At 42.7% G+C, this 27209-nt stretch overlaps 1 protein-coding gene and 1 long non-coding RNA gene across 2 annotated transcripts in view; one reads left to right on the top strand and one right to left on the bottom strand.

The window, feature by feature from the left end:
* Positions 1 to 27209, bottom strand: part of LOC133639004 (transmembrane protein 132C-like) — a 529052-nt gene that overhangs the window by 205559 nt on the left and 296284 nt on the right. The window lies entirely within an intron of this gene.
* LOC133638492 (uncharacterized) overlaps positions 3158 to 27209 on the top strand; it is a 35657-nt gene continuing 11605 nt past the window's right edge. Inside the window, exons 1-3 of the long non-coding RNA XR_009823637.1 lie at positions 3158 to 3226; positions 3639 to 3729; positions 4074 to 4262. This is a non-coding gene — a long non-coding RNA (uncharacterized LOC133638492). The remainder of the gene's footprint in view (positions 3227 to 3638; positions 3730 to 4073; positions 4263 to 27209) is intronic.

The raw sequence follows: 27209 nt of genomic DNA, 5'->3' as shown, positions 1-27209 counted from the left end.
AGAATCTGGGTATTATCTTCGAGCCAACTCTCTCGGTTGAGTCAAACATTAAGAGTGTTAGTAAAATAGCCGTCTTTCATCTCAGTAATATTGGCAAAATGTGTCCCGTTTTGTCCACCACCGACGCTGAGATCAAAATTCACACATACGTTAGGTCTCGTCTCCATTACTGTAACTTGTTTTTACGGGTCTTCCTATGTCTAGTATTAAAAGATTACAGTTGGTACAAAATGCGGCTGCAAGGCTTTTGACAAGAACAAGAATGTTTGATTATATTACGCCTATACTGGCTCACCTGCACTGGCTTCCTGTGCACTTAAGATGGGACTTTAAGGTTTTACTACTTACGTATAAAATACTACACGGTCTAGCTCCATCGTATCTTGCTGATTGTATTGTACCATGTGTCCCGGCCAGAAATCTACGTTCTTAGAACTCCGTCTTATTAGTGGTTCCCAGAGCCCAAAAAAAGTCAGCGGGCTTTAGAGCCTTTTCTATTCGGGCTCCAGTACTGTAGAATGCCCTACCTAACAGTTAGAGATGCTACCTCAGCAGAAGCATTTAAGCCCCATCTTAAAACTAATTTATACACCCTAGCCTTTAAATAGGCCTCTTTTTAGACCAGTTGATCTGCCGCCTCTCTTTTCTGCTCTGTCCCCCTCTCCTGCGTGGAGAGGTTATTAGGTGGCCACAGATTGGTTTCCACAGAGGAGGCGCTAACTGTTCCAAGTCGGGACCCAGAGTGGACCACTGCTCTATGCATCAGTCGGTGACGTCTCTGCGCTGCCGACTTGTCTCCATTCAAGATGATCCACTGCTGGTCTCACTAGGAACTGAACTCTCACATTATTAACCGTATCCACTTGGCATCCATTGCACTGGTCACCCAAGGGGGGCTCCCCACATCTGCGGTCCCTTCCAAGGTTTCTCGTTGTACCCATTGGGTTCAATCAATCAATCAATCAATCAATGTTTATTTATATAGCCCTAAATCACAAGTGTCTCAAAGGGCTGTACAAGCCACAACGACATCCTCGGTACAGAGCCCACATACGGGCAAGGAAAAACTCACCCCAGTGGGACGTTGGTGAATGACTATGAGAAACCTTGGAGAGGACCGCATATGTGGTTAACCCCCCCCCCCCTTCTAGGGGAGACCGAAAGCAACGGATGTCGAGTGGGTCTGACATAACATTGTGAAAGTCCAGTCCACAGTGGATCCAACACATCAGCGGGAGTCCAGTCCACAGCGGGGCCAACAGGAAACCATCCCGAGCGGAGACGGGTCAGCAGCGCAGAGATGTTTTTTCTTGCCCTGATATGTGATCTGAACCTAATATCTCGTTGTGGCTTGTGCAACCTTTTGAGACATTTGTGATTAAGGGCTTTATAAGTAAATACATACATATTCAATACTGTATGTTTATTAACAGCTCCAAATGAAATGCCAAAGTAAATAAAGATTTTAAAAAATACTACACGCATCATGCTATGATGTGTATGTCTCTTTGCAAAGTCTCTTGCATGTCTCTCTGACATTCTTCTGAACTAGGCCTTAGGCTGGAGTTACAGAACTTGAATACACCTCACGGTGATGCTTGGACACGTCATCAGTGATAAACCCTGGGTCATAGGGTGTTTCGGGTCTTTAATCATCAGACACCCTCGCCCGGGCGACCCAGCCGGGGGTGATCAGACCCCGGCCTGTGTCCAAGTAGCGCACCACGGATCCCCCCTACGGATCCACAGCCACCGGGAGATGTTTTCTGCGGCCTCTAGGATGTTCTTGGTGGCTTTTCTCGACTGCAGTCCTCTAATGCCAAGGAATCTGAACACACGCTGTAGTGAGTGACCAGCAAAACCCCTGCACCCAATTTCGACTGGTTCACAGCGGGCTTTCCAGCCGTTACTCCGACACTCTACAGTGAGCTCAGCGTATTTGGCCCTCTTTCACTCATTTGCTTCGTCAATTCGCTCCTCCCAGGGGACAGTCAGCTCCAGTAGCACCACTTGCTTGGTTGACTCCGATGTTAACACCATGTCTGGGCGGAGTGACGTGGTAGCGATATTGGCCGGGAACTTGAGTTGCCTTCCCAGGTCAACATGGAGCTGCCAGTCACGAGCGGTGGCCAGGAGCCCTCCTGAGAAGTTGGGCTGGCGGCTTGCCTTCTGTCCTGCTCTGATGAAGGTGATTGACTGCTTCGGGGCGGCCTGGGACTTGCTGTTTTGTATCGCTGCGCAGATAGAATCCGCCAGGGCTTTTAAAACTTGGTCGTGGCGCCAGCGATACCGCCCCTCCCCTAGTACAAGTACAGTGGTACCTCAAATTATGAATGCCCCAATCTACAAGTAGGTTAAGCGGTCTTTCTGATTTTTGTAATGCTTTAAGTTGCATAGGTAAATTTGAGTTACGAGCCTCCCCTCTACTAGTTGGCATATCTAATGTCACATTGAAACCCGTTAGATCCGCCCCAACATGTTCTGGTTTGCTGGCATTAGCTTATAACTACAGTTTAAAATAACTTTAAACTTTAATTAGCAGCGGCCCAGCTGCCACAGCCTTTCCGGCCTCTGTTGACGCTGCTGAGGCTTGCTCCTACACTCAAAGCTCAGGTTCCTGCGTTTACCTGAAGCTGTTCCGGGATACGGTGTCCAGGTGGTATGTTACTCCATGGTGTCCTCCTCTGTAGTCCTGCTGCTGCCCAGCTTAGTGTGATAGTGACCCAAGATATTCATCAGTCATAGATCACTACTTTGATTGTGGGAGATAGCCTAACAAGAAATATCCGCTTTTTCAACGCTATCACTCACTGCTATTTCAGCTTTAATGACCGGCCGTCCCTCTTCAGTAACTGATCGGCTCATTGTCCATGTTGGATCTAATTAGAGGGGAATATGCCAATCACGACAGACTACAAATGATTTCAAAGTCTTTGTTTAGGTACTACTGTACTGAGAACAATAATATTTTTTAAGCACAGTATATTAAGAATGTTATGACCTATTACACCAGGTAATTCCTTGTTTTATGGGTGTTTTTAAATTGTTTGGTTCACTTCCTGTTTTGCGGTCTTATTTTGTGTCCACTTACTGTTCTGTATGTCTTGTCCTGCATTAGCTTCACCATCTTTCCTCCTGAGCATTTATGTTGCCAATGAGCACCTAAGGACTGTTTAATCCCGTTTCTCAATTTAGTTGGTTGTTGGATCATCGTTGGAGTTACACAGTCAGTAGTATTTGTTGGTCTTGTTTTTGTATTTTGTTTTTCTGTTAGTTCTCAGTTAAGCTTGGATTTTCACGCACAGCTTCCCATGTGCTATTCTGTTCATGCTTCCTGCTGCACGCTCTTTTTGTTCTTGTACGTTTTGTACAATAATTCTCATTTACCTGCACGCTGTCGGCCGTGTCCGGCCTTTTTGAGGTCACGACCTCTGCTACAATGAGCGGAAAAAAAGTAAGAACACTGCTAAGTAGTAAGAACTGTAAAACTAAGATAACACACGTTGATCTGACACAATTCACTCGGGCCATTTTAGTCACTGCTTTTTTATGTGGAAAATAGAGCATCTTCATGTAATGTTCTGTTTCTCACACACTGCTGGTTTTATTTTGTCATCCTGTTTGTTTTTTGTTTGAAGAAGAGGTTTTCGATGGTGGGCAGAGGAACTAGCAGAAGCTGCACCATAACAAGTGCGTCATCATAGCTGCTGCATCATGATGGTGCCTCTTGTAAGTTTCAGCCTCATTACTTTTGCCATTTTGTGTTAACCTTTTGCTGCTTTTCTTGCTTCGGTGTCTTGTTCCTGTCTTTGGAGTATTTCAATTTTTTCAAGCCACGTGGTTGTTCACAACTTAAACATTTTATTGTAATTAAATAAATAAATCTATTTGATAGCCCTAGTTTTTTTTTTACATGCCAAAAAAGAGTGTAGTGTGTCTAATAGTGTGGTAAACTAGCTGCTTTTATGTTTTCTCACATTTATATAATTTGGGGTTCGACTTCAATGTGCCTTCAAAGTCACAAAAATGTAAATGTATGTTGCTTATATAAATGTTTGTTTCTTTGTTTACAGCAAAACACACAACACATATACATACAATTGCAGCAATACCTATAATATGGCACTAGATGGCAGTCCTAACAAGGCATGAGCACCTGGGACAAATCCTGTTTAGGGCCCCCAGTGTAACGTAGACGAGGAGGCATGATTGCGGATTGTTCTTCCAACGATGCAGCAAGAACCCCGGAGACAAATGTGCAGGTAAGACAATGATTTATTTGCATAAATCCTACAAAAATACAAAAACTAACAAAACAAGCAAACACAAGGAGAGCGTGTCGACTGCGCACGGGAAGCTACTCAGTGGCCTAGTGGTTAGAGTGTCCGCCCTGAGATCGGTAGGTTGTGAGTTCAAACCCCGGCCGAGTCATACCAAAGACTATAAAAAAATGGGACCCATTACCTCCCTGCTTGGCACTCAGCATCAAGGGTTGGAATTGGGGGTTAAATCGACAACAATTATTCCCGGGCGCGGCACCGCTGCTGCCAACTGCTCCCCTCACCTCCCAGGGGGTGATCAAGGGGATGGGTCAAATGCAGAGGACACATTTCACCACACCTAGTGTGTGTGTGACAATCATTGGTACTTTAACTTTAACTTTAACTAACGGAATAGCTCAAGGAAATACTAAGACGGGACTTAGCGTACAAAAACCACAGGGAACCAACGTGACTGTTGCATATGAGCAAACAAAAACACCAGACTGACTGACGGGAAAAGGCAGGACTAAATAGATTTCTGCTCGGGAACAGGTGAGCGTCCCGAACACTAACCAGAGGCAGGTGAACATAATCAGCACCCATGACAACGAAGAAAACATAAAACAGGGGTGCTGAAACAGAACTTAAACCACAAGTGAATCAAGACCCAAAATAAACTATGATCCGGCACCGGGTCACAACACTCAGATGTTTGAAACGGAGACTCTTGATGAGTAGTTTTACTTGTATGTGTTTTCTGTTACCTAATCTTTATATTTTAAACATTACATTTTGGAATGTTAAAATGTATGATATCAGTGTTGGGACACAACATCACACAAACTTCAAAGCGTCGGTCTTGCTTGCTTGCTAGGGTCATTTATTGAACAGGCATCAACCTGCAGTCCACATGTATCTCTTATTTGTGTCTGCCATTTACTGGTGACACTTTTATCACACCTTGCACCACATAAAATTGGTGCACTGTAGATTTTAGAGAAGAATAAAGGATTTTAAGTGTGCCTTGTAGCCTGAGAAATATTTACTTTATGAAAAAAGTAATTGAAACAGAATTACTCTTTAATTAATGTAATCAATTACGTGAAAAAATTATCTAAATTTCAATTATCTGGCTTTTTCCAGTTGAGATATTTTGAGATCAGATGTGCATGAGTGTGTGCCTTTTTAAAAAGTGGCCAGCAGAGGCAGAATCTGACACTCATTTTTTTTTGTTTAAACTTTATTCTGACCTTAACAGCAGCATTGCTCCAAAACAGTATACAGTAGTACCTCAGCTTATGAGCCTAATTCAGGAGTGTCAAATGTGGCCCGCGAACAGGTTTTAACCCGGTCCGCGGGATGAGTTGGCTAAGTATAAAAATTAACCTGACATTTTTAAATGAAAGAAACTGCTGTTCTAAATGTGTCCACTGGATATTGCAATTATTTGTATATTTGTAGATGATGCTACATATGTACAAAATAAACCACATGATGTTAGTACATCAGTACAACATTATGATTTGTACAATTTCAGAATGTGCTTGTTTTATTTTTAAACAAAGAAAACAATCTGAAGTTGTCTTTATTTTTAAGTTATCTTGCCGTGATTTTACCTGTCCGGCCTACCTGGAAAAAGATTTTTCTCCATGTGGCCCCTGATCTAAATGATTTTGATGCCCCTGGCCTAATTGGTTCTGTGGTGGAGCTCTTAACTCAAAACACTCAACACTAAGGCTGCAGCTAAGGATTATTTTTCTATCGATTAATCTATAGATAATTTTTTTCGATTAATCGGTTAGTCTATATATTATTTTTTTCGATTAATCTATAGATTATTTTTCCTTTTACCGATTATTTTTTTATTCAAAATGAAGATGAAAAAATAAATGTAGGCCAGTTTTTTCAAAAGGCATGGCTTTTATTTACAACAAAAAAGAAGTATGGCCACTCAGTCAACATTGACAACAACATGACTAAATATTCTGTAACAATGTAAACATTTAAAACTTTTAACCTTTAACAAAATTAAAAGTAGCTTATTTGCTTTTTAATGTGCAAATATAAAAGTCAACATCCAGTGCAAATCTTAATATTCTGCAATAGTATAAGCATTTCAAAAGTAAAAGTATTGCTTATTTTGCTTTAAAATGTGCAAAAATAAAGATAAACATCCAATACAAAAAAAGTGTAAAACGAAATATTCTGTAACAACAGTGTAAACATTTCAACAAAAGTGAAAGTATTGCTTATTTGCTAAAATGTGCAAAAATAAAGATAAACATCCAATACAAAAAAGTGCCAATCTAAATATTCTGGAGCACTGTAAACATTAAGTATTGCTTTTAAAATGTGCAAAATATCAAGTCCAACACAGTACACAATAACCAATTCTACTCATTCCAGTGAGTGACTATCAGTTGTAGTGAAGAAAGGTTAGCATGTCTACATGCTCTGCTTCTTTTCATGTTTACAATATTCCCAGCAGCTGAAAATAGGCGCTCAGAAGGGGTCGATGTGGCTGGAACTGTGGCCGTTGTGCTGCTATGATAGGCCATTTCCGCTCGACACAGTGTGCATGCAACAACATTATTAGGCTGTGTATTGAAATACTTCCACACTTTTGACGACTTTTGGCGTAATTTTTCCCCCTTGCTCGCACCGCTCGCATCGTCTGCTTTGATCGTCTGCTTTGCGCTTCGCCATGACGGTAGTGTGACGTAAATATGCGACGCGTCGACGCACAAAAACGGCGTCGACGTATTTACGTAACCGATGACGTCGACTACGTCGACGCGTCGTTTCAGCCTTACTCAACACTCTTATCTCAAATCATCTCCCATTAAAATTCATTTAAATCAATTTAATAAGTGCTTGCCCCCAAAACAAAGCAATTTTAAAAAGTAACATGCCTAAAAAAATGTAATAATAATGTAAAGAAGTGGACTTCTAAGGTGTCTCCTTCCAACTGCTTCTCCTTCAAACACACCATAAGCAGCTGTTCGATATTTTTTTGGGTAAACTGCTGAACTTCAACCGTTCCAACCCGGGGCCGCATTGGGTTAAAACAATTTGGCCGGGGGCCGGGCTGTATATAATATATATATATATATATATATATATATCCATCCATCCATCCATCTTCTTCCGCTTATCCGAGGTCGGGTTGCGGGGGCAGCAGCCTAAGCGGGGAAACTCAGACTTCCCTCTCCCCAGCCACTTCGTCCAGCTCCTCCCGGGGGATCCCGAGGCGTTCCCAGGCCAGCCGGGAGACATAGTCTTCCCAACGTGTCCTGGGTCTTCCCCGTGGCCTCCTACCGGTCGGACGTGCCCTAAACACCTCCCTAGGGAGGCGTTCGGGTGGCATCCTGACCAGATGCCCGAACCACCTCATCTGGCTCCTCTCGATGTGGAGGAGCAGCGGCTTTACTTTGAGCTCCCCCCGGATGGCAGAGCTTCTCACCCTATCTCTAAGGGAGAGCCCCGCCACCCGGCGGAGGAAACTCATTTCGGCCGCTTGTACCCGTGATCTTGTCCTTTCGGTCATAACCCAAAGCTCATGACCATAGGTGAGGATGGGAACGTAGATCGACCGGTAAATTGAGAGCTTTGCCTTCCGGCTCAGCTCCTTCTTCACCACAACGGATCGATACAGCGTCCGCATTACTGAAGACGCCGCACCGATCCGCCTGTCGATCTCACGATTCACTCTTCCCTCACTCGTGAACAAGACTCCGAGGTACTTGAACTCCTCCACTTGGGGCAGGGTCTCCTCCCCAACCCGGAGATGGCACTCCACCCTTTTCTGGGCGAGAACCATGGACTCGGACTTGGAGGTGCTGATTCTCATTCCAGTCGCTTCACACTCAGCTGCGAACCGATCCAGTGAGAGCTGAAGATCCTGGCCAGATGAAGCCATCAGGACCACATCATCTGCAAAAAGCAGAGACCTAATCCTGCAGCCACCAAACCAGATTCCCTCAACGCCTTGACTGTGCCTAGAAATTATGTCCATAAAAGTTATGAACAGAATCTGTGACAAAGGGCAGCCTTGGTGGAGTCCAACCCTCACTGGAAACGTGTCCGACTTACTGCCGGCAATGCGGACCAAACTCTGGCACTGATCATACAGGGAGCGGACCGCCACAATCAGACGGTCCGATACCCCATACTCTCCGAGCTCTCCCCACAGGACTTCCCGAGGGACACGGTCGAATGCCTTCTCCAAGTCCACAAAACACATGTAGACTGGTTGGGCAAACTCCCATGCACCCTCAAGGACCCTGCCGAGAGTATAGAGCTGGTCCACAGTTCCACGACCAGGACGAAAACCACACCTCCTCTCCAGCACACCTGAATAGACCTTACCGAGAAGGCTGAGGAGTGTGATCCCACGATAGTTAGAACACACCCTCCGGTTCCCCTTCTTAAAGAGAGGAACCACCACCACGGTCTGCCAATCCAGAGGTAGCGCCCCCGATGTCCACGCGATGCTGCAGAGTCTTGTCAACCAAGACAGGCCCACAGCATCCAGAGCCTTAAGGAACTCTGGGCGGATCTCATCCACCCCCGGGGCCTTGCCACCGAGGAGCTTTTTAACTACCTCAGCAACCTCAGCCCCAGAAATAGGAGAGCCCAGCACAGATTCCCCAGGCACTGCTTCCTCATAGGAAGACGTGTTGGTGGGATTGAGGAGGTCTTCGAAGTATTCCGTCCACCGATTCACAACATCCGCAGTCGAGGTCAGCAGAACACCATCCTCACCAAACACGGTGTTGATAGTGCACTGCTTCCCCTTCCTGAGGCGGCGGATGGTGGTCCAGAATCGCTTCGAAGCCATCCGGAAGTCGTTTTCCATGGCTTCCCCGAACTCCTCCCATGTCCGAGTTTTTGCCTCTGCGACCGCCAAAGCTGCACACCGCTTGGCCTGTCGGTACCTGTCCGCTGCCTCAAGAGTCCTATGAGCCAAAAGAACCCAATAGGACTCCTTCTTCAGCTTGACGGCATCCCTCACCGCCGGTGTCCACCAACGGGTTCTAGGATTACCGCCACGACAGGCATCAACTACCTTGCGGCCACAGCTCCAATCAGCCGCCTCGACAATAGAGACGCGGAACATGGTCCATTCGGACTCAATGTCCAGCACCTCCCTCGTGACATGTTCAAAGTTCTTCCGGAGGTGGGAATTGAAACTCTCTCTGACAGGAGACTCTGCCAGACGTTCCCAGCAAACCCTCACAATGCGTTTGGGCCTACCAGGTCTGTCCGGCATCCTCCCCCACCATCGCAGCCAACTCACCACCAGGTGGGTGGTGATCGGTAGAAAGCTCCGCCCCTCTCTTCACCCGAGTGTCCAAAACATGAGGCCGCAAATCCGACGACACAACTACAAAGTCGATCATGGACCTGCGGCCTAGGGTGTCCTGGTGCCAAGTGCACATATGGACACCCTTATGCTTGAACATGGTGTTCGTTATGGACAATCTGTGACGGGCACAAAAGTCCAATAACAAAACACCGCTCGGGTTCAGATCCGGGCAGCCATTCTTCCCAATCACGCCTCTCCAGGTTTCACTGTCGCTGCCAGCATGAGCGTTGAAGTCCCCCAGTAGAACGAGGGAATCACCCGGGGGAGCACTCTCAAGTACACCCTCGAGTGAATCCAAAAAGGCTGGGTACTCCGAGCTGCGGTTTGGCGCATAAGCGCAAACCACAGTCAGGACCCATTCCCCCACCCGAAGGCGGAGGGAAGCTACCCTCTCGTCCACCGGGTTGAACTGTGGTTATATATACATCTATATTTATATATCTATTAGCCCGGCCCCCGGCCAAATTGTTTTAACCCAATGCGGCCCCCGAGTCAAAAAGTTTGGGGACCCCTGATTTAAACGGTTGAAGTTCAGTAGTTTACCCAAAAAAATATTGAACAGCTGCTTATGGTGTGTTTCAAGGAGAAGCAGTTGGAAGGAGACACCTTAGAAGTATATTAGATGTATATATAGTGTTGGGGACGGCGTGGCGAAGTTGGTAGAGTGGCCGTGCCAGCAATCGGAGGGTTGGTTACTGGGGTTCAATCCCCACCTTCTACCATCCTAGTCACTTCACCCTTGCTCCTGATGGGTGCTGGTAGCGCCTTGCATGGCAGCTCTCTCCATCAGTGTGTGAATGTGTGTGTGAATGGGTGAATGTGGAAATACTGTCAAAGCGCTTTGAGTACCTTGAAGGTAGAAAAGCGCTATACAAGTATAACCCATTTATCATTATGTATTTATCATTATTTATATATATATATATATATATATATATATATATATATATATATATATATATATATACATATATATATATATATATATATATATATATATATATATATATATATATATATATATGTATATATACAGTATATTATATATATATATATATATATTATATAATATATATATATATATTAGATATATATACAGTATATTATATATATATATATATATATATATATATATATGTCATGTCTGTGTTAATCATGTTTTTGTTTGGCCATGTTTTGCTTGGTTTTTGGACTCTCTTTTTAGTTCCTGGTTTCACTTCCTTGTTTTGTTTGGTTTCCATGGTCACCCATTAGTTTTCACCTGTCATGTCACGCACCTGTTTCACGTTTTGAGTCACGCACCTGTTGTTAATCATCCATCCATCCATCCATCCATTTTCTACCGCTTATTCTCTTCGGGGTCGCGGGGGGCGCTGGAGCCTATCTCAGCTACAATCGGGCGGAAGGCGGGGTACACCCTGGACAAGTCGCCACCTCATCGCAGGGCCAACACAGATAGACAGACAACATTCACACTCACATTCACACACTAGGGCCAATTTAGTGTTGCCAATCAACCTATCCCCAGGTGCATGTCTTTGGAGGTGGGAGGAAGCCGGAGTACCCGGAGGGAACCCACGCAGTCACGGGGAGAACATGCAAACCCCACACAGAAAGATCCCGAGGCCGGGATTGAACTCACAACTACTCAGGACCTTCGTATTGTGAGGCAGACGCACTAACCCTTCTGCCACCGTGCTGCCTTGTTGTTAATCATGTCTGTGTTATTTAAGTCCATTGTTTTTCTGTTGTTCGTCCTGGCGACCTCGCACTTTTTCATCCCTCCACTTCATGTCATGTCACAGTTCTTTGCCAAGTAAGTTTTGTTCATTTATGCCACAGTTAGTGTTTTTGTTTTATTGTTCATAGTTTCTGCCTTTGTGCAAGTTTTGTTTTCATAGTCAAGTTTTTACCTCCGCTGTGAGCGCCTTTTGTTTATTCCTTTTTTATTGTTAAAATTAAACATGTATTTAAATTCACGTCTTGCACGCGCCAATTTTCCTTTGCCTTCTGGGAGAACAAACCACGCCATAGACCCAGTCATGACAATATATATATATATATATATATATATATATATATATATATATATATATATGATTTGCCTGATCGGCTATTGGACACTGTGAGTAGCAAGCGGTACAAAGTAGATAATAAAAATTAAAAAAATAATAAAAAAATAAAACTTTATTTTTTTAATTTATTTTTTTATTTTTTTATACTTGGGACTTCCCGCGGGCCTGGTTTTGGACGCTGGCGGGCCGGACCCGGCCCGCGGGCCGTAGTTTGGGGACCCCTAGTTTAAATATTATTTTAGCATTCTGATGTTAGACTCATTCTGCTTCAGTATGGTGCAGACTAGTAGTGATACACACAAATAACATCACCGAGTTGGCAACACGCTTGGTCAGGTTTTTCCTCTTTTTAATTTAATGAATATCATCCAATCAGCTCCCTCCTTTAAAACTCACTTTCCTCCTTCCCATGGTTTAAAAAACAAAGTTTTACTGATCTACTAATCTAATGCTAGCAAGTAATACCCAACGTATTGGTCGGATCTTACAGGGTCCACAGTGGCATTCCTTGCGCCAATTAATGGAGGGGATGCTTTGTAACAAATTGTTTTGCCTGCAACTTAAATAATAACAATTATCTAAGAGACAGCCTTTGTCTCAAACACTCTTAAGTTGGAGCACTCTTATGTGGAGGTACCACTGTGTATCCAACGTGTACATTGTCTCTGCGTCCTCTCTACACCCCCACACAATACTTCCTCAGTGTTGGTGCTAGGAATTTTCAAAATGGGGTCCCAGGGACCCCATCAAGTCGTAAAAACGTGGTCCCACAGTAAATTTTTGGGGTCCCACTTTTTTGTAAGCGTTTTGAAAACGAATGATAAATGTATGCATTCTCCTGTTAACTCGAATTCTATATTGTGTTTTGGAAAAAGGTTGTCATAAACGTTACTTAATTCATTTAAAAAGTAATACAAAAGAAAACACATTTGTATGCATATGTAAATTTATTCAGTTATAAACATTCATTCACTTTCTTCTTTCCTTCATGGATCTAAACGTTATCGCTGCCGGTATTTTTTTCTATATTTTTATTTAATAAGTTGTAGGTGTATTTGTGATGTGCATCCATGAACATGCAGTTAAACATGGCACTGCAATTTTTAGAATGCAAGCGCAAGCACTTTTTTCCCCCATAAATAAAGCAATAATCATTTTCCCTGGTGCCTAATTACATTCATGAAGGATTAATTATGTTACTAATATAATTACTTTTTAGGAGGGGAAAACAAACTACCGTATTTTTCGGATTATAAATCGCTCCGGAGTATAAATCGCACCGGCCGAAAATGCATAATAAAGAAGGAAAAAAACATATATAAGTCGCATTAGAGTATAAGTCGCATTTTTGGGGGAAATTTATTTGATAAAATCCAACACCAAGAATAGACATTTGAAAGGCAATTTAAAGTAAATAAAGAATAGTGAACAACAGGCTGAATAAGTGTACGTTATATGACACATAACCAACTGAGAATGTGCCTGGTATATTAACGTAACATATTACGGTAAGAGTCATTCAAATAACTATAACCAACACGTTGTTCAAGCACCCATTTGTGAATTCGTTCCTCGAGCTGTGGCTACCTAGCTTTTAGCGCGTGATTAGCTTTTTTAGTTTTCTTCATTTCAGTAAGAGTAGCCTCTGCTTTTCGCCAGTCCCTTACAAGTTTCTCGCTTGCTCCAAACTTTCTTTCTGCTGCTCGATTGCCGTTTTCTGCTGCATATTTCACTACTTCCAGCTTGTAACTTGCAGTATATGATTTCCTTTTCGGTGCCATTTTTGTTCAGCCCTTCTCAGTTTTTATAAGTTACCGCCAATGTTGAAATGATCAATTTTCATAGGTACAAAAGTAGCAGGTAGCATCTTTTTTTTCACAATGCACTTCTGCCATGACCCGCCCCCGCCAAATTTGTATTGGTTGATGTGTGTGTGTGACGATTGCTGACATACGCCTAGTCTCTTACGTGAATGAGATAAATAATATTATTTGATATTTTACGGTAATGTGTTAATAATTTCACACATAAATCGCTCCTGAGTATGAATCGCACCCAAACTATGAAAAAAACTGTGATTTATAATCCGAAAAATACGGTATTACTTGTTTAAATTGACATGCCCAATACTGCTTAATATAGGGTCCGTACAAAAGAGAAAGACATGTTCTGAAATTAGAACAACCTAGGAGTCAACCAAGTAATCGCCATGGTGGCAGTTTCTCACATAGCGGCAGGCATCTGTAAAGTCAATCAGTAAACGTGTCACTATGCTGTGAACGCTCTATTAGTCAATTAGTAATTGTAGACTGGGAGTATTTCAGACCGACAAAAAGCAGATGCTGAGATAAAGAGCGGGCTAATCCAATTAATGAGTTTCAGACTGTTCCTCCAATTATCGGGAGTAGTTAAAAGTGCTGGTGCGTAGCAATGCAACTGCAAAAACCCAAGGACACGATTAACACCATCAGATTGAAGAAGGCAGACCCAAACTAAGGTCCCTCTACTAGTGCATTATGGCGTATGTTTCCAGCTTTTGTCTCCCTTCCTCCATGATTCTTTTACTATTTCATCATGACAGTCTCTGACATAAAACAGCACATTTTACATAGCTGTAGTCTAACAAAAAAAACAAACATTTTATTTATGTTGATAGTACTGTTACCCAAATGTCCCTTCAATAATTAATCGACAAGACCGTGAGGAAGCAGGGTCTTAAAATCATCCGTGACCCACACCACATACTTCATAGTGAAATTGTGTTGATGACAAATGGTAAATGGTACAGAACAGCAACATACAAACTCAACAGGTATAGATTTTCCTTTGTCCCACTGGCAATCAAAGCACTTAACAGAAAACTAATGTAATAACCGGATGCAATAATAAGGGGCGGCGTGGCGAGGTTGGGAGAGTGGCCGGGCCAGCAACATGAGGGTTTCTGGTTCGATCCCCAGCTTCTACCAACCTCGTCACATCCGTTGTGTCCTTTAGCAAGACACTTCACCCTTGCTCCTGATGGGTCGTGGTTAGCGCCTTGCATGGCAGCTCCCGCCATCAGTGTGTCTATGAATGGGTGAATGTGGAAATTGTGTCAAAGCGCTTTAAGTGCCTTCAAGGTAGAAAAGTGCTATACAAGTATAACCCATTTAAGGAGTGCAATATTGGGATAGTGCAATATGGGAGGCGTGCGATACGGGGGTTGCGATCTGTTGTGAATGTGTGATCTCATAACTAACCGATATACCTGCGCACTGTTCACTGCCATCACTGTATTGTCGGATGAACTGTATATAAAAGATGTATGTATGAATGTATGTATGTAAAACGCTGTGTCTTGATGTCCAAAACACATTTCTCCTCGGAGACAATAAAGCTAATTATTATTATATTATCTATTATTATAATGATTGGGCCTGGAAATGGTCAAAAGCTACCTTTCTATCAAACGGACAAAGGTGAGAGTAAAGGAATTCCAAAAAAAAAGTCCTGCTTTTATTCCAATGTGGAGTAAAGTAAGAGCCACAAAACACTCTACAAAATGACACATGGTGGGAGAGGAAGAGTACTCTCAAATTTGCTAAAAAAAATACATTGGTTTGATATTTTGCTGCCTGAAATCAGTGTAGAGTTAAAAAGGAACTGCACTTTTTTTTTTAATTTTGCCTAAAATTCACAATCTTTATGAGAGAAAAGAAGACAAGTCGTTTTTAATGCATTCTAACTAGTAAATTGTTAGAATAATTATGTGTAAGTTATCACACAACTCTTATGCTTAAAGGCCGTTGCTATAGTTATTATCAATTGTGCTGAAGTTGTACTTTTCTATCTGTGCAAAGGGACATCGTCTCGTATCAGTGTTGTTTGTGTCCAGAACATCGAGTGCTGTGACGCAGACAGAGCAGAGACAGGGCGATATCACGAGTGTCAGCACATTTGCATTTCATTAATAGTCATATATTGTGTCTAACTGGGACTGTTGAGATTACCCCCTTCCCTCAGCGACAGCCTCAGTGATGTAACCAGGGACCTCCCAAATAAATAGAGGAAGCACGTAGGCAGGATTTTAGAGGGTGGTTTGGATCTGTAACTACAGTACATCCCAAAAACGTCTCTCCTCATTGAGCCAAATTTAACTCTGTCTCTGCATGATTCCTTGCTTCTTGTCTGTTTAATAGATGTCATCAGTGTTTGAACCTGACATAAATAAACGTAAATAAATGGAGTCAATGGGAGCCATGATGTCATTGCATCTATTGCGGCCAAAAAAACTAATAAATAACCATCCAAAAAACACCAACAACACTTAATTCCAATTTTGTGACCTTATTATTAACCAAGAAATAGGGATATTATTTTTATAAGCGCTAATGTTAAGAACATACAGAGAGAAGTAATTTTCTTATGCTGCTGTATTGCCATCATCTGCTGATGTGCTGCTTTCTCGCCTTGGAGCTTGTGAAAGTTTACTCTAGATTATAAATCATGTCTCCCACCTGGATAGTAAAATGATGTGGACATAAACTGAGAAGTTGGAACACTTTGACATCCAATTTAGACACAGGAATGGCGGGAAAAAAAGACCCGGAAAGACGATTGGTTCCACCGCACTTTCACCTTCGCGAGGATTATGAGTTGTTTTTAATCTAAACGGCAATATATCAAATTCCTAATAGTCGGCAACCCAGTGAGAGCAGACATTGTATAGTAAGTGATGTTTTATAATGTTTGTTTCTCATAAAGTCTGACATGATTAGTTGTGTTGTGGAAAGAAAAAGTAAACATTGTGATGTGAAATCATTACGCTGCCGTAGGCTTAAAATGAGCAAAATACATAAATTTTACATGTTATTATGAATTTGATTGTTATTACATTACATATGTACATATAGTGTGTATATAAAACCTTGTTGGAGGTGTTTAGATGTTTTTTTTAAGTGTGTTATAGGCAGTATAGAGTGACTTCCAAAGTCTCCATTGTAAGCGGACTTACTTACTTACTTACTCACATTTATTATTGTTGATAGAGTAAATTAATAATTAAAAACATATGTGTTCTTGTCTTAAGGGTTGTGATCCACTAACCACGTTAAACCCAGATTCCGAACTAATAAAGGTCTTAACTCATTCTCTTTCTATGCCACATCAATGTGGAATGCGCTCCCAACAGGTATAAAAGAAAGGGCATCTTTATCCTCCTTCAAAACCGCAATAAAAGTTCATCTCCAGGCAGCTACAACCCTAAACTAACACCCTCCCCGGATTGCTAATAATAAAATGTAAACAATCAAATGCAGATACTTTTTCTTATGCCTTCTGATCTCTCTCTCTCTCTCTCTCTCTCTCTCTCTCTCTCTCTCTCTCTCTCTCTCTCTCTCTCTCTCTCTATGTCCACTACTTGATGTCCATATCCTAACCCCCCCCCCTCCACACCCCTGATTGTAAATAATGTAAATAATTCAATGTGATTATCTTGTGTGATGACTGTATTATGATGATAGTATATATGATAGTATACATGAATCAATTTAAGTGGACCCCGACTTAAACAAGTTGAAAAACGTATTCGGGTGTTACCATTTAGTGGTCAATTGTACGGAATATGTACTTCACTGTGCAACCTACTAATAAAAGTCTCAATCAATCAATCAATTGATAAGCACAATTTTTTTTTTAAAACTGCAGTTTTTTGGACTTTGGTATTGTCACAGTTCTGTGTTTAGTGGGCTGGGCCATAGTAATATGATACTATTAGCTTGTTAAGGAGTAGAGCTAGGCATGCAGTACACTATGCTTCCCAAGATAGTGGCTTAAAATGACAGGTTTAAACAACGAGCTCATACTCCTTTTAAAACAAAATAAGCCCTTCTCGTCAAATCTCCTTTTTCAGACTGTCTCTCGGTAATGTTACAATGTTACATGACAACAAAACAAGAAGGCGCTCAAAATTACAGTAGGGTTTCACTTTTCAAAATACGCTAGCTCGATGCTAATTTATATTGGATTTGCCATAGACATGCTACCGTTTAACCACGTTCAACTTAATGGCAAAGGCTACTTCCTGGCAGAGGAATACCACTGTAGTCTGTACACTACTGCCACCCAATGTCTTGGAATTACAACTGCATGCAAAGTCTACTATATAATACCGTATTGTACTTGCAATTAAGACACAGATGTGTAAGAAAAAGAAAAAAAACCGGCACAGCTCATTGTTTAACGTTGAATAAAAAAATTTAAAAAATTAAACCATTAACATTTTTCACACATTTGAAGACACACGAGTACTAACAATTGGCATGGGTAAGTACCAGTATTGATTCCAAGGCACCAGAAATTGGTACCGTATCGATTCAAATGTGAAAAGCATCCATCCCTATGCACCGATCATTGAGACATGTATGATAAATTGAATGGGGAATTGGCCATTTAAATGTTTTGAAATGGTTCCCTATATGTAAACACATATTATCTTACTTTATTACATTTTATGTTCACTAGAGAAACACCCATTCACATTTTTTTTTTTTGCTTTGGTCAAGCCAGCCTGGTTTGTTGCCATCTCACGGCATTTCCTTTACAAGAGCATGCAGTGCATACGGAAAGTATTCACAGCACTCCTCTTTTAATGTCACAGCCTTATTCCAAAATAAAATTTAAAAAATGTTGTTCTCAAAAATCTACAGAGAATACAACATAATGACAATGTGAAAAGTGTTTTATTTATAAAATGTGTACATTTTTGTATAAATAATTGTACATGATTAAAAGTATTTGCTTATGTATTGTAATATATGCATACTTTTAAGTCAGGCATCATTATTGCTTTTGTGATATGTTTGTGAAAAAATATTTATGAAATAAAATACACATCGCAAATAATATATTTTGTAAATAAATAAAAAATGCATATTAAAAGTCCGTTTGACATATGTCGGCAATAGTTGTATATCTATTATCCAATAACTTTGTGTGTATAATTTTCAAAAGTCCCCGGTAGATGTTTCTGCACATCTTTCCTTGCAACTGGCTTTGGAGTAGTAGGCCTCTTTATAGGCTTTCAAAACACCTTGGTAGCGATGCTGGATGTTCACATGGCTGATAAAGTTTGATGTGTTGTTGCGCACTGGTGTTTTTCCTCCTTGCAAAATGTTTGCAGAAAATTTGGTGCAAATAAAGCGCAAAATATCTTTCTCTGAAAGTGAAGCAGTCTCAAACAATCAAGGCCATGTTTGTTGCCAATGAGCTCAGAGGTAGAAAAGAAGCGCTTGAGTTGCTCACCCTAACCCAGGGGCGCCGAAAAGGGGGGGTAAAGGAGACGGATTCTAGGGGCCCATGATGGAGGAGGGCCCAGAGAGGCCCTTAATGATGATGCAATTATAATACAGGGGGCACTGTAAAGATTCTTTTCATGGGGCCCAAAATCCCTAGCGGCGCCCCTGCCCTAACCTAACCCACCAAGAGCACAGTATGTTACGGTGTGGCATTGTAGCGGTCGTTGTGACCCCAAGATGCGGAATCAAGAGACAACGTGTAAGAAAAATAGTTGAATTCTCTCAAACAGAGAGCATAAAACAGCAGACAAAAAAGGCTAAAGTGCAAGCCACATAGCGGCAGAAGAATGGCACATGCACAGACAAAATACAAGCAGTTACAAAATAAAATGATACAAGTGTCACTGGACTATAAACCTTCTTGAGTAGCGATCAGGGACAGGTGAGTCCACTGATCGCCAATCAAGAGCAGGTCAGGGAATTGCGCTCAGAGGCAGGGAAGGAATGTTAATGTAACACAAAACAGGAAGTAGAAACAAAATAAAAGCGTTAAACAGGAAAAACACCTAACCAAGTTTGACCTGACCGGTCCTGACACAGTACGGGTTATCTTGCGTCATTGGAGCGTTTTTATTTTTTTTAAATAGGTTATCGTCGCTACTTTTTATGTCGTCAGATTAATCAGTGTGACGTCATAATCACTAATACCTACACGATAACTATTCAATATCTAATATTTTTTTAATTCTTTAACAGAAAATAAATGTATCATAATGGCCACTGCATTATTTCATTTTTCATTGAGCAGCCCTCAACGGAAAACATTTGGAAACCCCTGAAGTAGATGAATAGTCCTGATAAGAGCTTTGATTTCATTTTACTTTCATTGAGCTTTTGTGAGGAAACGATTGTCCTATTTGATAATGTTTATTGGCAACTAACAACTCCTTTAATGTCTGTCGTAAACACAGTCTGGGTCCCAAGGCTTTGATGTATTGAAGGCACACGGGAGTTGACAGGATATAGTCCTCATTAGCGCTGACTAGCCTTGACTCTTCCGAAATCCATATTTTCCATTCCTGCATGCTTTGACCCCATTAGACCATAAACCAAACGGATATTTCAATGTAGCACGGATGCGTGAAAATGTAAAAGAGATATCGAATGTTTGGTTCTAATGGATGAGAGGCATTTCATTACTTCTTTAGTGTGTTTTCAAAATGGGAGATGCACGGATTCTATTGTATATCTAAGAGGATCCATTGCTCCGATGTACACTCCATCCTATTGATTACTACACATTACGTTATTAACTACAGTCCAGGTCAAAAGTATACATACACTTGTGAAGGACATAATGTCATGGCTGTCTTGAGTTTCCAATAATTTCTACATATTTTTGTGTGATATAGTGATTGAAGCACATGCTTGTTGGTCACAAAAAACATTCATGAAGTTTGGTTCTTTTATGAATTTATTATGGGTCTACTGAAAATGTGACAATGGGAAAGTCAAAGGAACTCAGCACGGATTTGAAAACACTAATCATTGATTTCAACAAGTCAAGAAAGTCACTTGGATCAATTTCAAAGCAGCTTAAAGGCCTACTGAAATGAAATGTTCTTATTTAAACAGGGATAGCAGATCCATTCTATGTGTCATACTTGATCATTCTGCGATATTGCCATATTTTTGCTGAAAGGATTTAGTAGAGAACATCGACGATAAAGTTTTGGTCGCTGATAAAAAAGCCTTGCCTGTACCGGAAGTAGCGTGTCGTCACAGGTTGAAGGGCTCCTCACATTTGCACATTGTTTACACCAGCAGCGAGAGCGATTCAGACAGAGAAAGTGACGATTACCCCATTAATTTGAGCCAGGATGAAAGATTTGTGGATGAGGAAAGTGAGAGTGAAGGATTAGAGTGCAGTGTAGGACGTATCTTTTTTCGCTCTGACCGTAACTTAGGTGCAAGGGCTCATTGGATTCCACACTCTCTCCTTTTTCTATTGTGGATCACGGATTTGTATTTTAAACCACCTCGGATACTATATCCTCTTGAAAATGAGAGTCGAGAACGCGAAATGGACATTCACAGTGACTTTTATCTCCACGACAATACATCGGCGAAGCACTTAAGCTATGGAGCTATCGTGATAGCATTGTGCTTAACTGCAGATAGAAACAGAAGAAATAAGCCCCTGACTGAAAGGGTAGACAGAAGATCAACAATACTACCAAACTCTGGACCTGTAACCACACGGTTAATGCTGTACCACCTGGCGAAGCCTAGCGATGCTGTTGCTAACGACGCCATTGAAGCTAACTTAGCTACGGGACCTCGACAGAGCTATGCTTAAAACATTAGCTCTCCACCTACGCCAGCTCTCATCTGCTCATCACGACCCGTGCTCACCTGCTTTCCAGCGATCGATTGCGCGACAAAGGACTTCACCCGATCATCGATGCAGTCGGCGGCCCGGAGACAGAGGAAGTCAAGGTGAGGACAGCGGCGCGGCGGCGGGCGTGTAGCTTTCGCCCACACCCCGGCCGCCATCAGAGTCGGCAAAAAACATATATTTCCCCAAAGTTACGTACGTGACATGCACATAGCGCCACGCACGGACGGGCAAGCGATCAAATGTTTGGAAGCCAAAGCTGTACTCACGGTAGCGCGTCTGCTATCCAACTCAAAGTCCTCCTGGTTGTGTTGCTGTAGCCAGCCGCTAATACACCGATCCCACCTACAGCTTTCTTCTCTGCAGTCTCCATTGTTAATTGAACACATTGCATAAGATTCACCAACACAGATGTCCAGAATACTGTGGAATGTTGCGAAGAAAACAGAGCTGTTGTATTGGGATACAATGTGTCCCAATACTTCCGCTTCAACCCTTGACGTCACGCGCAAACGTCATCATACCTAGACGTTTTCAGCCGGAAGTTTCCCGGGAAATTTAAAATTGCACTTTATAAGTTAACCCGGCCGTATTGGCATGTGTTGCAATGTTAAGATTCCATCATTGATATATAAACTATCAGACCGTGTGGTCGGAAGTAGTGGGTTTCAGTAGGCCTTTAAGGTCCCAAGAGCACCTGTGCAGACAATTGTCCGTAAGTATAAAGTGCATGGCACAGTTTTGTCACTGCCACGATCAGGAAGAAAACGCAAGATATCACCTGCTGCTGAAAGAAAATTGGTCAGGATGATCAAGAGTCAACCGAGAACCACCAAAAAGCAGGTCTGCTATGAATTGGAAGTTGCAGGAACACATGTGTCAGTGTCCACAGTCAAGCATGTTTTGCATCGCCATGGACTGAGAGGCTACCATGCATGAAGGAAGCCCTTGCTCCAGAAGCGACACTTTAAGGCTTGTTTAAAGTTTGCTGCTGATCGCATGGACAAAGATAAGATCTTTTGGTGGAAAGTTATGTGGTCAGATGAAACAAAAATTTAGCTGTTTGGCCACAATACCCAGCAATATGTTTGGAGGAGAAAATGTGAGGCCTTTAATCCCAGGATCACCACTCCTACCGTCAAGCATGGTGGTGGTAGTATTATGCTCTGGGCCTGTTTTGTTGCCAATGGAACTAGTGATTTACAGAGAGTAAATAAGACAATAAAAAAGGAGGATTACTTCTAAATTCTTCAGGACAACCTAAAATCATCAGCCCGGAGGTTGGGGCGCAATTGGCTGATCCAACAGGACAATGACCCCAAACACATGTCAAAAGTGGTAAAGGAATGGCTAAATCAGGCTAGAATTAAGGTTTTAGAATGGCCTTCCCAAAGTCCTGACTTAAACCCCATTGAGAACATGTGGACATTGCTGAAGAAACAAGTCCATGTCAGAAAACCAACAAATTTAGCTGAACTGCACCAATTTTGTGAATTTCATGAATGTTTTTTGTGACAAACAAGTATGTGCTCCAATCACTCTATCACACAAAAATACGAGTTGTAGAAATTATTGGAAACTCAAGACAGCCATGACATTATGTCCTTAACAAGTGTATGTGAACTTTTGATCACGACTGTAAGTCTCATAGAGAGCTGCACTTTTATATTGTGGGTCAGGATGGTTGGTAGTATAGGGGAACACTGAAAGTCAAATGCCCTAGAAATATAAGTTTCAACCTAAATGTTGTCGAATTACATGCCTCAAGTGTCAAGCAACTTTACAAAACAGATTGTGTTTTATTTTGAAGATGCCACTGCAGTGGTACTTCAGTTTTCCTATTCTCAGGGCATTCAGTCGATCACAACTGGACTGCTTGGTTTGTCTTAGAAGACGTTTAGCCTCTCATCCAAGTAGGCTTCATCTACTTCAGACCTGGGCATTCTGCGGCCCGCGGGCCACATCCGGCCCTTTGTGCGTCCCTGTCCGGCCCGTGTGAGGCCAATCATAAATTACAAAATAAATTTTAAAAAGTATCTATGTGTGCAATACAACGATGCTGCTTTTGTTTTGAAAAGCGTTATTTGTATTACTTCCGTGTATGTGTGATTGTGAGTGAATGTGAACAGCTGCAATCACAAATTACAAAATAAAGTTGAAAAAACATTAATGTCGTGCACGCAATACAACTGTGCTGCTTTTATTTTGAAAAGTGTTATTTATGGGTGTATGTCCGTGTGTAACCTGTGAGTGAAGGTGCACAGCGACAAGTGATGCACGGTTTACACCCGAGACACTTAAAAGAGAAAAGTTGATGACGAATGGCGTGTTTTCAACAAGACATGGACTGCCAATCAACGTTCCCTCTAAGCATAGGTGGATTAATGACCGGGCCTACCGGGCCCAGGCCCAGGGGGCCAGAGGCCCCAAGGGGCCAGGCCAACTTGGCCCCGCGGCCGCGACCCAAGCAAAACTACTTTTGCAAAAATAATAATCTTAAGCCCCAAGGGGCCAGGCCAACTTGGCCCCGCGGCCATGATCCATAGAGGGTAAGAGGCCCCAAGGGGCCAGGTCAACTTGGCCCCGCGGCCGCGACCCACAGAGGGCCAGAGGCCCCAAGGGGCCAGGCCAACATGGCCCCGCGGCCATGATCCATAGACGGTCAGAGGCCCCAAGGGGCCAGGCCAACTTGGCCCTGTGGCCACGATCCATAGAGGGTCAGAGGCCCCAGGGGGCCAGGTCAACTTGGCCCCGCGGCCACGATCCATAGACGGTCAGAGGCCCCAAGGGGCCAGGCCAACTTGGCCCCGCGGCCACGACCCACAGAAGGCCAGAGGCCCCAAAGGGCCAGGCCAACTTGGCCCCGCGGCCGCGAGCCACAGAAGGCCAGAGGCCCCAAGGGGCCAGGTCAACTTGGCCCCGCGGCCACGATCCATAGAGGGTAAGAGGCCCCAAGGGGCCAGGTCAACTTGGCCCTGCGGCCGCGACCCACAGAGGGCCTGAGGTCCTAAGGGGTCAGGCCAACTTGGCCCCGCGGCCATGATCCATAGAGGGCCAGAGGCCCCGAGGGGTCAGGCCAACTTGGCCCCGATCCATAGAGGGTCAGAGGCCCCAAGGGGCCAGGCCAACTTGGCCCCGCGGCCACGACCCACAGAGGCCCCAAGGGGCCAGGCAAAATTGGCCCCGCGGCCATGATCCACAGAGGGCCAGAGGCTCTCAATCATTATTATCAAAGCTAATTCTCAAATTGGATGGATCACACAACCTCACTCACATATTCTTTATCAATTATTAAAGGTTGTTTCTGAATTTTGATCACAGAACTTAATGCAAATATTCTTGATTGATTGACAAAGCTCATTCTCAAATTTTGATTACACAACCTTACTCTGACAAATTATCATTATCAAAAAGCTCTATCTCGAATTTGGATCACAGAATCTCACTCAAGTATTCTTAGCTGTGCCCCTCCCCCATCGAGTCTTTCATAAACCGGTCTGTTCTTTTAGAATCTCCTCATTTGGTATTTTGAACTCGTGAGAGACTGCTCAAAATTTGGTTTCCTTTCCCTCAGTTCAGACTCAGAGATAATTTGAAATCATTCAACAAGAAGTTTAACGCGCGCACACACACACACACACACACTTGAGTTGAGCATTACTTGGAAATTCTTATATTTTCCATTTTGCTGTTATTATCAGCATCTTCCCATTTTGTCCTTTTCTTTCGAGAAAGTTTACAGTCTGACATTTGTCACTGCTGTCAGTTAATAACTTTTTGGTCTTTGACCCATTTTGTCATTTTCTCGATTCGATCGTCACTGACCACTCTCTCCTGTCTGGCAGACATCGTTGCTGCCATCATAGCTAGCAAGCTGCCTGCAGCGGGTCATCCCTATGTTCCCCGTCCCTATGTTACCCGGGTCCTATGTTCCCCTCTACCGGGGAACTAAGGACCCTTTTTAAAAAAAAGTGTTGTATGTTCCCCGCTGCGGGGAACGTACAACACTTTTTCCAGAAAAGGGTTCTATGTTCCCCGCTGCGGGGAACGTACAACACTTTTTCCAGAAAAGGGTTCTATGTTCCCCGCTGCTTCCAATGCGCGACTAAGTAAGACGCACGCAGACACGCATGACAGAGACGCGTTTAAGTTGTCGAAGGAAGGAAGTTCGCGTTTGAGTTGCTCTATCTGCTGCCGCACGCCCTGTGACAGGTTAGGTTTAGGGATGGTTTTGGTCAGGGCACAATTTCGCCAAAAAAGTGCTCCACAACGCCCTGTGACAGGTTAGGTTTAGGGATAGTTTTGGTCAGGGCACAATTTCGCCAAAAAAAAGTGCTCCACAACGCCCTGTGACAGGTTAGGTTTAGGGATGGTTTTGGTCAGGGCACAATTTCGCAATTTCGCCAGATACAATGCAGGGAACATAGGACCCTTTTTTAGAAAAAGGGTCCTAAGTTCCCCGGTCGCATACAAAGACCCAGGAACAACCGGGGAACATAGGACCCGGGGAACATAGGCACGCTCCCGCCTGCAGATAGCAACATTTTGGTGTCCTTTGGGAAAATATTTAGAAAGAAGACAAAAGTACACACAGTTGTACAACTATTATCTTTATGATCTTTTTTTTGTTAGTTTCTCTGTTACTGTGTGTGGCCAATTAAGCGACTTTTGGCCATACCTGGCTGGTGACATTTAGCGACTTTCTGGTTGATGTTAAGATTAATAATAGCAACAGTTCTCTTCATCTTAATGCAATTTATTGTGTCTGTCTCTCCACATTTTGCCATTAGGTACTTTGAGCTCTTGTTGGTCAGTCACTCTAAGGTACATTGTTGCTGCCATCATAGCTAGCAAGCTGCCTGCAGATAGCGACATTTTGGTGTCCTTTGAGAAATATTAAGAAAGAAGACAAAAGTACAAGACATTGTACGATTACTATCTTTTTAAAATTATTTGTTTCACTGTGTGATTGACCGACTTTGCCGCTAGATTTCGCGTCTTTTGGCCATACCTGGCTAGCGACTAAAAACATCATTTAGCGACTTTTTGGTTGTGAAGATAAGTGGTAAAAGCAGATCTTCCTGTTGGTCTTCCCACATTTTGCCATTTGGTACTTTGCACTCTTCTTGGTCACTCCAAGGCATTTGTCCCTGCCTTCAGCTAGTCACTTGGCTCTTTTGGAATATATTTCACTGTAATTGGCTCTCTCTCTCTCTTTCTCCTCAGTACAAATCAGCCTGTTCCCTTGCCATTCATCACTGACCACTCTGCTCTCCTGTCTGTCAGACATTATTGCTGCTTGCAGATAGCTTGGGGTCCTTAGAGAAAATATCAGAAGAGAAAAGTACACAATTATCTTAATTATCTTTTTTATTCAGTCAGTCCTTCAGTGAGTCCCAGTGTGTTGGCGATTAAGCAACGTTGGCATTCAATTAGCGACTTTTGGCCATACATGGCTGGCGACTCAAAAAACTAGAAAAAAAGTACAAAAAGTTGTACAATTAATATCTTTATTATCCTTAATTCCCCTGAATCCTAGAGTGTGTTGCAATTAAGCAACTTTGCTGCTAGGTTTAGCGACTCTTGTTTTGGGCATACCTGGCTAGCGACTACAAACATTATTCAGCAACTTTTTGGCTGTTAAGATTAACGTTAATAAATTAAATCCTAATACAATTTATTGTGTTGGTCTCGCCATCTTGCTATTAGGTACTTTGAATTCTTGTTGGTCTCTGCTAAGGTATCTGGCTGTTGTCTTTGCCTTCAGTTAGTCACTTGGCTCTGGAATATATTTAACTGTACTTGGCTCTCTCTTTCTCCTCAGTACAAATC

Source organism: Entelurus aequoreus, linkage group LG21 (genome assembly GCF_033978785.1).
Source record: "Entelurus aequoreus isolate RoL-2023_Sb linkage group LG21, RoL_Eaeq_v1.1, whole genome shotgun sequence".
Classification (NCBI taxonomy): domain Eukaryota; kingdom Metazoa; phylum Chordata; class Actinopteri; order Syngnathiformes; family Syngnathidae; genus Entelurus; species Entelurus aequoreus.
The sequence above is the reverse complement of the archived record's forward strand: the minus strand, read 5'-3'. Positions and strand labels throughout refer to the sequence as shown.